Below are 12,052 nucleotides of genomic sequence, written 5' to 3' on the forward strand. Positions count from 1 at the left end.
ACAGCTTTATTGATTCGATGTTAAAGGCCGGAAATGGGGCACAAGACACGCGACCGCAAAAAGCGTCGCCATCTGCTTCCAGCTGCAAAATGCCGTTTGCGGACGCTGAAGCATTTGAACTTGAACTTTATTGCCATATGTAACCGGTACTGGTACAATGGAATTCTTACTTACAGAAGGTCTCTCGATTGTAAAACAAGTGTAAAAAACAAGACAAAGTGCAAACAGTGCATCAAGACAATGTACAAACAAACAATAGACAATGTGCAAGTAAACATGTAGACATTTCTTTCCAAGGCAGCGGGTACAAGCGATCTCGCGTTTTAAAACCACCAGGAAAAGCAGAAAGGCACTTTTCCTTGCTTGCGCCGGCACACAACGACGTGAGGAGGACACCGTAGTCGGCAGGATTCGAACCTGCCCGGGGAGACCCCAATGGATTTCTAGTTCATCGTCTTAACCACTCGGCCACGACTACAGCGAGCGCCGCCGTTGCTGCGTTCTTGCTACAATCTCACATGGATCGCGAGACGCCGGCGGAAACCTTTTTCAAAGTCGTTCTCCATTAAAAAAAAAACCTTTCCAAAATACAAGCCTTGCAGACAGACACGCCTCAGAGGACTTAAGGGTGGCTTCATGTGGGAATGATAAAGTCTCCCCGTCCGGACAGGAAAATGGCACTTTGTTAGACACAAAGAAACAATCAACAACAGACAAATGTCCACAAGCATTTAAGAAGCCGCACCATGTTCTTGCTACAATCTCACACGGATCGCGAGACGCCGGCGGAAATCTTTTTCAAAGTCGTTCTCCGTTAAAAAAAAAAACCTTTCCAAAATATAAACCTTGCAGACAGACACGCCTCAGAGGACTTAAGGGTTGCTTCATATGGGAATGATAAAGTCTCCCCGTCTGGACAGGAAAATGGCACTTTGTTAGACACAAAAACACAATCAACAACAGACAAAAGTCTACAAGCATTTTAGAAGCCGCACTTGAAATAGCTCTTACATTCGTGTTAGACGCAGGAATCGCCTTTTTATTGACGCTCTTACAAACGCCATGGAAAGCAAAACAAAGCAAAGCAGAGCAGAACAAAACGAACAAAATAAAACCCTCATGTCCTGCACTTGAATATAATGCCGTTACGTGCTGAAGCGGTATTGGACGTCATCCTAGCACTGCAACCCGGGGCGTACGGTATATGGGAACGAGCACACGTCACGAATCGTCTCTAATCACTCCCTGCACTGTAAGGCGCCTTGAAGCGTGCACCCTCAACATTCATCTTTGCGCATCTGTGAAAGGTAAACTCTTGAGCAAACTCTGAACCAGACGCTCAAACTCCAGCTAGCATTAGGGGTAGCATTCCCACGCTACTTGAACACTTTGTTTACGCTCAGTGCTGGATTTTGGGAACTTTAGGACGAGTGGGACTTTTCTCCTATCTGTCAATTCGTTTTGTTTTGGAGACTCTTGGCTGTCTGTGTTGTATAGTGCAGCGTGAAGAAAACGTTTTCGAAAACTGTGCTGGCTCAAAAGTTGTAAGAAATCCTCTCCAGCTCTTTTAAGTCTCTTCAGTTTTGTCATTTAAAGTGAAACTAGATGTATAACTGGAGCCTCACTTATGCAAATGGTGAGGCTCCAGTTCGACATCTAGTTTCACTTTATATGACAGAAGTACATCAGACTGCGCCGGACTGGGGGATCACTTCCGGTTATTTTTACCATCTTAAACATTTGAAATCCTCCCCTGGGCAATTGTGACACTTCATCTTGGCTCCACCTAGGACACTCTTCAATCACTTCTCTCTTCTCCCACAGCACTCTCGTCTGTCGGCAGTATGTGGCGTCTTTGCATTACCACCAATCTCACCACAGCAAGAAAGCAACGGGTTTTGGCAAGACAGGAAGAGACCGCCTGGCCCGAACGGGGATTGAACCCGCGACCTTGGTGTTATTTGCACCACGCTCTAACCAACTGAGCTCACAGGCCTCATGCCGATTGTCCTCTCTGTGCTGCAAAAAATGGAATTCAGGGAAGTTTCTTTTGTCCTTTTTTGAATAGAAAGCCCTGCGATTCAGTGTACGGGCTTTCTCGTGCTGTTTAATGGTTCTTGTAACCCAAATCCTACACTGGCCTGAAGTGCCCCCCCATTTCACAGCATTTTTCAGCTGATTTCAAATGTACCTAAAGGAGAAGCATTATTGAAGACCATCAATTACCAAGAGCTTTTGTCAAAGGTTTTGGTGGTCACTTTTAATGACCACAGAGAGCTATGACCTCGGTTTTACATCTCATCCAAAAGACGGCGCCTTTTTACCACACAGCGTCTCCGTCACTATACTGGGGCATTGGGACCCGCATAGACCTCAGGGTGAGCGCCCCACCGCTGGCTCCATTAACACCGCTTCCAGCTGTGAGCTTTGCTTTTCCCTGTAGGTCACCCTCATCCGGGTACTGACCTGGCTCACAGCTTCTAAGCTTCAGTGGGTTTTCAGTTGCGAGTTGAAAGGGGATGCAAGTGATGGAGCTGCTCGCTGCAAAAGCCACTGCATTGGCCGGGAATCGAACCCGGGCCTCCCGCGTGGCAGACGAGAATTCTACCACTGAACCACCAATGCACGCCGCAAGGGTCTACAAAAAAGACGCTTTTTTACCACTCTGTGCTGGATGTTGGGTCCCAAGGGAACTTCTGGACGAGTGAGAATTTTCTGCTATCAAAATTTGGTTTCGGAGACTTTTGGCAGCCTACAGATGCAGCCATTCAAAATGCGCGGGTGATACTGCATTATTTTGCGGTACGCTGTACGCAGTCTACCGCAAGCTACCGGTAAATACCGCGAGTTACCGTAAATTCTCCTATAATACGACAAGCAAAATAATAGTATCCGGAATTTCCGCAAGGTGGAGCTAATAAAGCTCAACCTCTCATGTTTGAGCTGTGGCCATCAAAGTCTTTAACGAAGATATTACTAATAGTATTAATAATGAATGACCTTGGACAAGCTGTAAGTGTAAACTCAAAGTATTGCCCTAATCAACATTCTTTTTTTCATTGACCGTCTTTGTAAAAGTAACACCACAGCATTTCGCAATCACGCATTTGTTTCCAATCATGCAAAGTACAGTAATTTTTGAGAATCGATTCACCATGCCTTTCACATGCTCATAAAAGAGATTGATTTAGGAACATAAACATATTACCGTATGAAAACTGTACTGTATACAGTATGTATATGTATATTTAATGTCTTAACTGTGCCCGTTTAAGTATTGAATATTCATATCTAATTTTACCACTGAAGGGAAATCTTAGTAGCTGAGGATAAAAAGAATAGGAGCATACTGCAACGCGTGTGAAGGCCATAAACGATATTAATTTTGGAACATAAACATACAGTATATGGCTGGTCTCGGTACTTTAAAGAAAACATACACGAAACATGGTTTCATTATGACCAGAATCGGTCTTGAGATATTTTTAACTTGATTTACAGTATTTGAGAGGTATGTCTTAACACCGATACTACAGTGCTTAAGTACTGCTCACGTATATGTTTCTAGGTTTATATTATGCATTTCATACGGTCAAATTACTTTTGAGCAACTAATAAGAAGCGCGAAACGGTATGCGTTTTAGTTTCGTTTTGTGCTGGGACCCGTGGATTGATTAGAGATATCAAGTACATACAAGTCATTTTTTAAATGTTGTAGTTCGTCTTGAAAAAATGTTACGAGTACATCATCCATCAACAATTACACAGGTTCTGTTTTCATATTGCGGATTTTGGTTACGTAATATTATTTTCTAGATTTCACGTTGTGAATATATGATTTGGGCAAACAGAGCTGCAAAGAAGTACATTATGGGTTGTTGTTGTTTTTTTTGCAGTTTTATCTAGAACAAGCGATGCTTAAACCTTTGTCTGATTCTTGTGAAACTATCCACACGACAGTTACAGTACCTAGGAGTTGACTTCAGTGATGTCACTGATGGGATGTTTCTAAAAATCCATCCTCTGTAAAACGTCTTCTCTAGTTGTCCTGCATATGTATTCGCTAATGAAGCTGCGTGTTCTGAGCCTGGATCTCTACATTTCTGTATGAACCAGCTTAGAGGGCTAAAGACAGCTTGTGTTTAAATTGAGTGTAAGGCAATTTATGCTTCTAAAGTCATGGTCAGCATTTATTATTGTACTGTGCTGTAAACTTGTTATGTGCCTAGTCACATTATTTTATAGCGTTTTTATAGTGTTATCAAATCTGGTGGCGCTGTGTGTTAGTTTCCTGACTCCCATGTCACATGGTCTGTGATTGAAACCTGTGAAACCGGTTTAATTCGTCACAGCCAGCACTCCGGCAGAGAGGGGGTTGTACTCGTAAAGTAGAAGCAGGCGAGATTTCCAGCGAAAGACACCTCCCCCCCACCCTCATACGATTCAAATTGTATTACAGCATTGTAATTACACATTGTAATTGTATTACACATTGTACACATGCTTAAAAGAGAAGAGAGAAAACGCAAGCCTTCTTCAGGTGTGAGGGTCTTCTGCTCAGAATGAAACGCTAAAATGTAATGTAGGCTCTGAATGGGTTCAATTATGATTTGGGCTTGATTAAGGTCGCTGCTTTTCATCTAAAACCCTACTTGAATCCTTCGAAACTAAAAATCAGTGTTTGTGAGTTCTAAATAAAGAGGTATCCAGGTAACAGTGAAACGGGCGGACAGTCTGGGGAGATCGCCCGTTTTCCATGTAAATAGTTCCCTGGTTCCGCACCCCTTGGTGTTTCTCTCGCTCTCTCTCGGGTCACCTGATCATTAGCTCGAAAGATTTCAGTGCTTTGTGTATATTCTAATGGTAGTGGGGGCAGGGTGTGTGCGAACAGGTTTGGTTGAAATTGCATTGGAGATCTATGTTCTTCACACCTGAAACATTTTCTCTGAAAGCATTTTCTTCGCTGTTTAACCGATCTTGTTACAGCATGTTACAGTTTACTATTATTAACCATATTAATTTTAAGTGCTTAATGCCATTTTTTGACCAGGCACGAATATTCTTAAGTCCATATCTTCGCAAGGGAATCAGTGCGAATTGCAATACTAATTAAATTAAAACTACTAACTACTAACTAATACTAATTAAAACAAACCAGAAACGTGTTGTTCTGTCTAATGACATTACAAGTGGAAAGATTACAGATTTTAATCGTCTTTAATTTTGTTACGTTATACATTTTAGAAACGTTTCATCCATACAAACACCACAAAACTATTTTCGATTGTATTTCTGAATAGTATGTTACACTTAGTTCACTGTTTTAAATACATCTAATTAAGAAAGTTAGGTGTTAGCATAAACTATTAGCAATCAATAATATTAAATTAAAGTTAAATACAAAACTAAAGAAAAAATAGGGTTAAATATAATTCAAAATATTTTGCTAACAATGTTAACTGTTTATGAATAATAAAATGTATTAACTAAGGAGTAGGATGGCACAGTTGTTAGTATGTTTTTTGTTTTGTTTCTTTTTCATAAATACAACAGTAGTACCTGATGTCTGAAGTGGAAATCTAATAAGTAAATTGATTCTTAAAAATGTAGAGAGCTTTGAAAAAAATATATTGGTGCTTTTAGATAATATATTTCAAGGATATAACTGCTGTGCTACAGTACGTGCAGAATTTTAGAAATCAGTTTGTCAACAAAGTACACTGTTTAGGTTAGTTTAGAAGACAATGTACCAAAACAATATATGCTGTCTGGGTCATTAGAATTAGCTGAAAGTAACTGATAAGCTTTGAATAACAAATCTAGTTTTTCTTCTCTCGCTCTATGATGTAATCTGTTTTCTCTTAGAGAAAGGGGAAGTTTTAGAAGGGACCAAGTGCTGAACTTTTTTACAGCGCAACGTCTTATAAAAACCCTGTTCTGCTTGTAACAAATTGAGTCTCTGGTTGCACTTTGCGAAGTGGCAGCAGGGCTCCCAATATTGCAATATTGAAATAAAGACCTTACTCAGGTGAGAACTCTCTCTTGTGGCTTCCTTGATAGTTATATTTCCATGACAATTTGGGGGCTCGTCCGGGATCACAAACCTGAGCGCGAACGGCTGCTGAAACTCCATCCGGACCCGGACAATTTTAGCAAATTGGACGAACCTCGGAGGATAAACTGTTTATCCTTCCAGAGACGCGTCTGGAGAATTGGCAGTTGTCTGACGTCAGTAAGTGATCCTTTAAAATTAATAGTTTGAGAAGCGAGCCACAGGGGTGTTCTCACGCGGGTTTGATGAGTCCAGGACTCATATAAAGAACTTATCTTAACACAGACGTGTGGTTTTTGCTCTGCGGAGTAGTTAATGTGATAAGGTTCTAAGGCACCGATCGGTAAAAATGGGAAATTAAAATTCAGAGACGAAAATGGGACCGAGCAGTCCAGCAAAAGTACATGTACGACAAATTCAGAGAAACAATTATAGCCTGGGTTAGAGTAAAAAAAAAAATTATGTTCATGAACTGTAAAGCTAGGGTAATAGCTGTAAGGGAACTTGCACACAATTTATATATGATAATTAGGGGCCCATAACTATGAAGTATATAACTATAACTATAACTATCTTTGTAAGTGAATCAGAATCGACAGAGGAAAGTTGAATTAGGAAAAAGAAGTTTCCTGAAGAAGGGGAAACTTAGAAGAGAAGGAGAAGAATGGAAAGAAATTGAATTGGAAAACTTATGGAATGGAAAGAGGAATCACAGAAATAATGGGAAGCTTCAAAAAAGACTAGTCTTGAAAGTAAAGAACAGCAAGCTGCAGCTAAAGTCATGGCCATGCGTACTAAAAAGAAAAAGTCTCCACCGAAATTAGAAAGCGGTCCGGAGCCAAAGCCTTTTCACTTGTTTGTGAAATGCCTATGTGCACTTTTCCAGGTCCAGAAGGAACTCCAGCATATGTACATTGACATTGGTCTCCTAGTGAATTATTTGCATTAGTTAAGTCTTTTCCTAAATTGCCTGATGACCGTAAAGAATTTAGAAGAAAGGCAAGCCTTGTTCTCGATTGTCTTAAGCCTAATTACAGTGACATAACCTTGTTGCTAGATCATATTGTTCCTAAAGGTTTACAACGTCCTCTAAAAAGGAGGAGGCAGATTGGCGGATACATGACCCAAATGATGAAGAAGTATCCATCTAAATTAAACCACACGGACATGGAGAGGAAAAGATAGGCGGACGCTTCTAAAAAGAGGTAAGGACTCCTCTTTTCTAAAAAGTCCCTTGTCCTCTCCATGTTGCTGTGGTGGGTTCAGGGTTTTCCTGAAGCTGAAGCAAGTACAACAGAAAAAATGAGTTAATGGTGTATGTGTTTTAGATGCCTGTTTTGTGAAGGTGGGGTAGAAAAAGAGGGATTGCTGAAGGAGTAGCGTCTCGCCCTGCCCGTGCGAAAAAATCCAGGTGTTGCATCCTGGTACACGACTGCAGTACGGCTGAAGGTAGTAACTAGAACTGTACTCGCAGAAGAGCCGAAAATGGTAACTCGATTCAACTGTGTATTTAAAGCCAGGATTTGGAACCTGGTCCGTGTTCCCGAATTGTGATAGTTCGTCAGTTTGTCTCGACTGGGGGATTCCGCGGGGCGCGTGGGAGACGTGAAAATGGTTTGGTGTGAAGAAAAAAAGTTTGATTAATCCAAAGTGAAACTTAAAAGAAATATTGACTGTCAGACGGAATTTAGGCTGAACAGGAATGTAGAAAAGTGTATGAACATTTGGATAAAAATAAACAATAGTTAGAGGAATATTTGAGAATTCAACAGAATATCATAGATGAGACGCAAAAATCCCTGATGGAAAAGCTAAAAGCAATGGCTGAACGAAAGGAAGTTATATATGCAGAAAAAGAAAAAGCAAAAGAAGAAATAGAACGCCTTGAGAGAGAATCTGGGAGAAGGGTGGGAATCAGTGTGGAGATTTTTGAAAGAGCATTACCCACCGAAAACTGATTAGAGAAAAGTAACAGCATGTCAGCAGAAGGAAGTGAGGATGTTTTCAGATTTTACAGAAAGGTTTATAGCTTTATGGATAGTATACTCGGGGTTAGCCGATGAAAAGGAAGTGAATGAAGATACTTCCACAGTAATAAAACAAATTTACTTGAGTGTGTTAAACCTGATGTTGCCAAGAATGTACAACTATGCTTTCCTGATATTACGGACAGCGGAGAGAGATTTGATTTAATAACTCGCGAAGCATGCATGCAGAAGTGCGAGCGCTGCAAATGGGAGGTAAAAAGACTCCCAAGGAGGAGAAAAGGGAGCCGCCAGTTTGTCGAAATTATTGTGCGACTTTCATGTTATACCGAGATATAAAACCCCAAAGACAAAACTACTAATAAGCTGGTGTGCAGTTACTAAAAAAAAGGTGTTTTTTGGAGAAATTGGAAGAAAGAGGCTTGAATTCACAATTAAAGAACATGTCAGAAGCTGAAACGAGAGCCGTGCGTGAACTAAAAGTTTTAATCTAGTAAACCCCTCTGTAGCCTTCCTAAATTTATCTCAGGATTGAAATAAAAGTGAAATAATCTTACAGTGTGCAGTAACTGGGGGACACAGGAGCACAGCTGTCCTACTTTTAGACTAAAACAGCATAAAAATGTGATATAAAGTTTTCTAACGGGTAACAGGAGGCTACAGGAGAAGGGGTGCAAGGGTTGTGTTTAAAGCAAATATAAGCTGTCACAGTCTGCTTGGGTAAAGATGTACAGTTTCAACTACTGATGTGGGTGGGGGACACCCCAGACCTATTTTAGGCCCAGACTGCAGCATTTTATAAGGAATTACTGCATGAAATAGCATTTATGTAAACTAACTTAATAGAGTTATGTGATATTGTGATTGTTTTACCTAATGAGGGAATCCATAAGGCCGGGCTACTCCAAGTACTGGATCTTGAAAAAAAAGGAGTATAAAACCAACTACATGATAAAGCCAGGGTGAATGCCTTCTCAGAACGAGCTTGTCTAGTGACGTATTGGTTTAAGGGGGGTAGTGCAGTCTAAAGACAAAATTGCCTTGACCCCTGCAGCAGAAACCGGTTTTGATGTTTTGAGACAAGCTTTCTTGCAGGCACTGGCCCTGGACTGGATTCCCTCAGACGGATCATCTGTATGTAATCTGTATGTAAGTGAAAGAAATGGGTTGTGAGCTGCTGTGCTGGTGCAGGAGCATGGAGATAGGCATCGTCTGGTGGGTTATTATTATTCAGGACCCCTTGATGCGGTGGCCAAGGGGCCGTGTTTATGTGTTGTGCAGGCTACCTGCCTGGCTGTATAAACTGTGAATAATCTGGTGTAGAACTAGCAGACCGAATGAAAATATTTAATTGAAACTTGTAAATATGCTAAATGGAAAATTGTAGCAATTTATATAGACTGTATATATACATTTGGTGGATGCCACAATTTTGGATGGCAGTGAAGGAATAGGGATTTCCCCAACATGGCAGGGACTCCAGTTAAGAATGCTGGGTTTGTCTCTGAACTGTTATAAGCTTTGCAGCTGCTTATTGAAGTAGCTGTGGTAAAGTGTAAATCACATAATAAAGAAATGTTTCCAGTAACTCGAGGGAACAACTTTGCAGATGCAGCTGTCAGGTGAGCAGTCCTGGTAGAGCAGGAGTCTGAGACCCCTGTGAGACCTCTGTTGGTGAAAAGGGGACAGCTACAGGATATTCAGGCTGAGGCCTCTAAAGCAGAGAAAAGGACATGGTTAGAAAAGAGTGTGGTGCTTCATGATGATTGGGTGTGGTGCTGCCAGCACACTGGACGCCCTGCATGCCTTCACAGCCTAATGCCCTTTGTAGCTCGACAAATGCACTCTGTCGGACACCTGGGTGTGAGAAATGGTGTGCTGGTTACCCAAACCTGGGTGGGGACCGTGTTTGAAGCAGTAGCCACTTATGTGGTATCTCAATGTGATGCTTATCAAAGGAACTCAGCTACAGTTCAGGTGCGGGTGCTACAGCTCAAAAGGCCTGCTCCTGAGGAACCTTTCATGCACTGGCAAATTGACAATTGTCAAGAGAAACCTGGGCTCTTATAATCTGTTTTCCCAGTGGGTTGCTGCCACTGCCTCTGTGTCTACCAAACACTTGATAACAGAGATAAGCCCTCGGTGGGCACTGCCCTACCGCTTGTATTATGATCAAGGGACAGGCTGTGGCTGGATTATTCGGGGTGAGATGGACTGAGATCACCCTCAGTCTGCTGGAACAGTGGAATGAAGGAACAGAACTCTAAAAGATCGACTAGACATCAGACTGAAGGAGCGCCATGGGATGCGGGCTGGATCAAACAGAACTGTGTAATAGAGCCTGTTTGATATCATCACAGGCCAATCAACGAAACTTCCTGGAGGGACGAATTTGGCTAATGGATTGTTGAATTTGCTAATTCTCTATTGTAGTTTTGTAGGTTGTTAATTGAAGTGGTGCACGGGGCTGGTGAACAGGTGCTGGACACTTGGAGACCTCCAGTAGAGGGAAGACACGACCTGATACCTGGCGAGTGGGTGTGGTGAGGAAGATATACCCTGCCTGATGTTGCAACCCTGCTGGGAAGGACCATATCAAGTGCAACTGACTACCGACTCTGCCATCTGAGTGACAGGATGAGATCGCTGGATCTACGCATTGCGCCGACACCGAACCACTGCACCAGAGACTGAGTGAACATTAATTATTATATTGTCACTGTTTCTGTGTTTGTTGAGCTTCCTGAGGGGGGGCGACAGTGTACCTGTTAAGTGTAAGGAGCTTTACTTTGATAAAATGGGGATATGGAATCAATACTTTATCAGTCAGCCACAAATAATAATCAGAGCTCATGTTGGGATTGTATTGCTATAAAAGATGCTCATGGGAGTAATCCCCTTTGATAGAGGTGATTATTTAGGTTTATTGGCATGGGTAAATAGCCCTGCTTTTAGTCTGAGTGTAACTCAGATGTATTAGAATGGAAATAACTGTATGCTCCTCGCTATAATCACAGTTTTAGGCCATTCTCTATTAGGGTGATAGACAGCTGTTTAGGTGACCCAGCTGTTGACCAATCTTGTAAAAAAAAACCCCTAAGAAAAATGCTGGGCTCCAGCCCACAGGGATTTACCTGTGCTGTAAGAACTAATGCATGAATAAGGAGACTGGATTCTGGTGAAAGACAGGAAAAAGAGGTGGTGTTCGCTCAGGTGGAGGGGGCCGTACCAAGGCTGCTGACCACTGCGACTGCTGTGAAAGTCACGGAAAGGGTTCCCTGGATTCATGCTTCCCACTGTAAACGAACTGAGCAAAGTGCACAAGCACAGATGGGGATCACATGCTTGGGACTGATGTGCCCAGCCTTTTTCCTTTTTATGTGGAAGCCTGTCACCACCCAGAAAGAGGAAGAATCTAAACGCGAAGCCTCTTTGTATACAAACTGGCTGAATGAAACTGATAATGAGGGGGATAGGAGTAATTTGTGGTATAAATTTATAAATCATACAGTAAAGTTAAAGAAATGTAATGCATCTTGTTATGTATGTGCTTTAATGCCTCATTCTACAGCCTCACCCATTTCTCTCCTGGTTAAAATCACGGTTTGGGCCAGGGGGAATGTTTTTCTTTAAGTTACTAACACCGATTATAGGGGCTGTGATACTTGTCTTCCTGTTTTTGTGTTGCTGTACGAAATATATTATTCCAATGCTTTGAAATATGGTAATGAATATGTTTGTGCATCAGTATGTTCTGATAAGAACGCAAGAATCCGAAGTATGGGAGCCTCCTGGGAGTCCATATGAAGAATCTAACTTTTAATCATTTTCAAGAATAAAAAGGAGGGAATTGAAGTGGAAATCTAATAAGTAAATTGATTCTTAAAAATGTAGAGAGCTTTGAAAAAAATATATTGGTGCTTTTAGATAATATATTTCAAGGATGTAACTGCTGTGCTACAGTACGTGCAGAATTTTAGAAAACAGTTTGTCAACAAAGTACACTGTTTAGGTT

General features: G+C 41.5%; 1 non-coding gene across 1 annotated transcript; it reads right to left on the reverse strand.

Annotated features, from left to right (window-relative positions):
- Nucleotides 1-2,554: 2,554 nt before the first annotated feature.
- trnag-gcc (transfer RNA glycine (anticodon GCC)) lies at nucleotides 2,555-2,625 on the reverse strand. Its single transcript has one exon. It is a non-coding gene; the product is annotated as a tRNA-Gly (tRNA).
- Nucleotides 2,626-12,052: the final 9,427 nt, after the last annotated feature.

This window comes from Atractosteus spatula, unplaced genomic scaffold, assembly GCF_055471065.1.
Source record: "Atractosteus spatula isolate fAtrSpa1 unplaced genomic scaffold, fAtrSpa1.hap1 Scaffold_255, whole genome shotgun sequence".
Lineage (NCBI taxonomy): Eukaryota > Metazoa > Chordata > Actinopteri > Semionotiformes > Lepisosteidae > Atractosteus > Atractosteus spatula.